The following is a 4,028-nucleotide window of genomic DNA, read 5'->3' on the forward strand; positions in this document are numbered from 1 at the left end:
AGAGTGTATTTGATGCATAGAAAACCCAACAGTGGTATCAGAGCCATTGGTTCATGGTTACTTTCACCCTAGGTCCATATTTTCTGTAAAAACTTGTTTGAAACTGAATGGAAGAATATTAGATGAAAAATTCGTAATTGATAAAACCCTAGTCGTATCTCACGACGTGAACAAGGAGGTCACGACGTGAGCTTTGGCAGAAATTAGGGTTTCAGATTTTTGCCATTTTTCGAATATGAAGCTTTATAAAATATGGATAAATATCTAATTTAAATTTTTTTTGAATCTGGAAAGTTGATAAATATTATTTAAATGTGTTTATTTGAATTTGAATATTTATTTAAATAGTGAATTTAAATATTTAATATTATTTGTAATAGAGATTTATAAATTTGAATATTACCCCTCATGATTTATTAATTGTTACATTGCGCCCTCGCAATTAATTAGAATTAATAGTAGACAACTAAATTTAAAGAGTTTTAAATTTACCCCTTATATTTATATATATTAGAATTGTGTCTATTATATGTATAAGAAAGTTACATCATGCGCCCTCGCGTGTTTAAATATTGACATTTTCAGTCTTACCTCGACTATGCTCATCCGTTCTAATGTAAGGGTTTAAGGAGGTCTCTTTGATTCCTAATGAGGTCGTTTTTTAATATGCTTCGCGCTTACCACCTTCACCGCCCTATTGCATTTTGGGAATGGAGTTACCGAAAGGGTTTGATAGTGATAATGGTCAATCTAAAAGTATTATAAATACAAGTATAAAACAAAATCCCGTTTTATTAATAGAATGAGAGTTTATATTATCCATGAAAATTGCACATTCTCTTTATATTCTGTTGGTGGAGCTCGTGTGGTTAACCGGCACATCAATCTAGAATATAGTTGAGAATGATATGGAGCTCGCGAATCTCAAGCATAACTTGAGACGGGGACCATGCGATTTTGCAAGGTTAATTCTCAATCTATTTAATGTGAATCTTATGTTATCCATAAAAGTTGCACATTCTCTTTATAACTTGTTGATGGAGCTCGCGTGGTTAACTGGCTCGTCAATTTGAGAGTATAGGTAGAGAATGATGTGGAACTCGCGAATCTCAAGCGTAACTTGAGTCGGGGACCATGTGATTTTGTATGGTCGATTCACCATCTGTTCAATGATCCGCGGCGACCCCATCATTGAATTTGAGATGAACATAATTTGAGATTAACATGCCATTGATAGTCAGTGAATCTCAAAGATCTGGGAATTTCGTAATGATCGAAATTGGCAAAGGGTTTTGCCTACCTAAATAACTTTGTGGTGTGTTTACGGCATCCCTTTACACATCATGGAGCCAAATATGGATCCTAGCATTCTAAAATAATTTTATTTAGGGTGATTATTTTCTAAGGATAAGTAAAACAAACTATAATGGAATTTGTCATTGAATGATGTCTATAACCTTATCCACTAAAATCTACTGCTATAAACCTTTGAGAGGATTAGCTATGAGGATGATCAATCTTGTCAAATTCCTAGGTTACTTCAAACATTGCATTCTAAATTGTTAGAAAGAGCAATTATCAAATGTACGTTGACATATTGAAAATTCTAAATGGAATTTTCTTGAGTTAGGAGTTTACTATGGTTAGTCGACTAGCTAACATGTACAACTTGGAATGTCCATTAAGGAGTTGTGTAGCATGTTGAGGTTTCCTTTTGGAACTAGCATGGCCAATCATAGAAACTCATACTTCAAAACGCTCCCATATTTTACTATCATGAATAGAAGTTTCAAGAAGAAGAAAGCCAATTGCCCACGGTTTAAAAGGCGATTAGTGTAGGTATACCTAATCTAGGCCCTAATACATAAGACAAAGGATGGCTTATTTTGAGACATGTTCTGATAGCAATTCGTTTCCATAACATGAAAAGGACTAAGAAAGCAAACTTGCCCAAATGTATATTTCAGGTGAAAGGACTGGAACATGAAAAGTTAAATTTGATTGTGGATCACGAGCCCATGCTACTTTCCATAGGATCAAAAGATAACTTGTTCTCCCATGTTTGGTGTTCAATCAAATATATGGATTTATAATGCCATCAAAACATTACTTCTAAACCTTGAGTGTTTTGCTAAGGATTAGTGCTGACATTTGCAAGAATGTGCAGTCACTAAAATGAAGTAAGAAGACTAAAAGATGGAGAAGATAATTTGATCATGAATGCCAAGCCCTTGCTACAATCATAGGATCAAAAGACAACTCTTTTCAAAATGTTTAGTCTATGGTATTATAATTGAAATTGTTTATATTATGATCCATGAGATAGTTCTGACTTATTTAAATGTGGAGCATTCTAACATGTTAAAAGAGAGTCATGAAATCAATGAAGCTAGTATAGTAGCAATAGTTCAAAATTGATTCGAACATTTGAATAAGGTGTATTATTGTGAATATTTGTTGAAATTGGTTTACCTAATTGATCGTTCATATTCACCACAATATGTACTGATTCAAATACATCCAAATGTTTGAATGAAATGTATTTGTGGAATCATAGTATTGACATAAATGAGAAATGCATTACCAAGTATCCAGTTGGATCAGATTTTGGATATCATTTGACCCCGAGTCTTATGATAAATGCAAATCTTGTTTATCACGATAGATGATGAATGCGTCACTGGGTGATGTGAGTATCTGTTGGAATTAGTTCACACTAATGGACCGTTCAGATTAACCACGATACATAGTAAAACCAATTTCGTATGAGTGTGAGTCTGGAACCTTTCAGGTGTTCAGAGCTCTCATAAAGCGAAGTTGAGAATTAATTGGGCAATAGGATGAGACACTCATAGTGAGAATCTCAGTCCAAACTTTATCGATCCTCTAAGTAATTGTGAAAGAGTTTCACGATCTGTCTCCACCCAAAACACTACCACTAGGAAGTGTTAGTTGGATTGAGAAATAAATCGTTCATTGTTTTTGTACTAGATGAGTCGCACTGTGTTTGCTAACAATTCGTGGATTGTACCATGAATAGTGTTACATGAAGTCCTTTGGTCTTGTGCCAACTAAGTAGGTTCTTGAAACACTCTATGATATGTAAAGTGGGATTCTATCCTGCCTGCCATATATGGAAGTCTACGATTATGAGGCTTACGCTTGTCGTGAAGCGCTCGACAATCTAGGACTTTGATTAAAGATGTGTTATCTCGTTGGCGAGCCCATCAAGCATTTTGGATAATTGTTTAACAACCTTCTGAGAACAAAGTGTATGTTAACCAAAGGGCAGTCTTCCAAGAGAGGGAGCTGATTTCCAAAAGGGCTAGTGGGAGCCACATTGATCTTGATAAGATTCAAGAGTCAACCAACGAAGAGCCTAAAGTTGGACATAGCATTCAATTTGGAATTGAAAGAGCTATTAAGGAAACTGACATATTTCCATTTTTCCTTATAGATCTGATAGAAGACGTCATGGACCTAGTTATATAAGAGTTTATATTGCTAAGGTATTTGAGTCACTGGTAGATAGCAATCAGAGTGTACCAGCTATCGGAAGCTATAGTAGGCCCTAAAGGCTACAACCTGGAAGGAGGAATTGGAAAGCGAGATTCAATCCATGTATGTTGTTATTTGGTATATCTAGCACTTGACCTTAACCCTTAGGTGCAAGTGGATCTTCAAGTAGAGACAATCATGGATAGGAACAAACACATAATTGAACCAAGATAGGTTTTGAAAGATGTGTAATCTTAACAAGTTCATTTATGGACCGAAATAAGCATCTCGCAAGATGGATCATTATTTCAATGAGAAAGTTCAAAGAGTTTAAATTTCGAGAAATAAAGATAAGTCATATTTATGTCAAAGCTAGTGGGAGTAATTGGATTCTTTGTTTCAATGAGAATGTTCAAGGAGTTTGAATTTCGAGAAACATAGATAAGCCATATATATGTCAGTGCTAGTGGGAGCACTGTACTCATCCTTGTATTGTACATAGATAATGTACGATTCATAGGAAATTATAT

This window comes from Lactuca virosa, chromosome 4, assembly GCF_052849685.1.
Source record: "Lactuca virosa cultivar CGN04683 chromosome 4, Lactuca_virosa_CGN04683_v6, whole genome shotgun sequence".
Taxonomy (NCBI): Eukaryota; Viridiplantae; Streptophyta; class Magnoliopsida; order Asterales; family Asteraceae; genus Lactuca; species Lactuca virosa.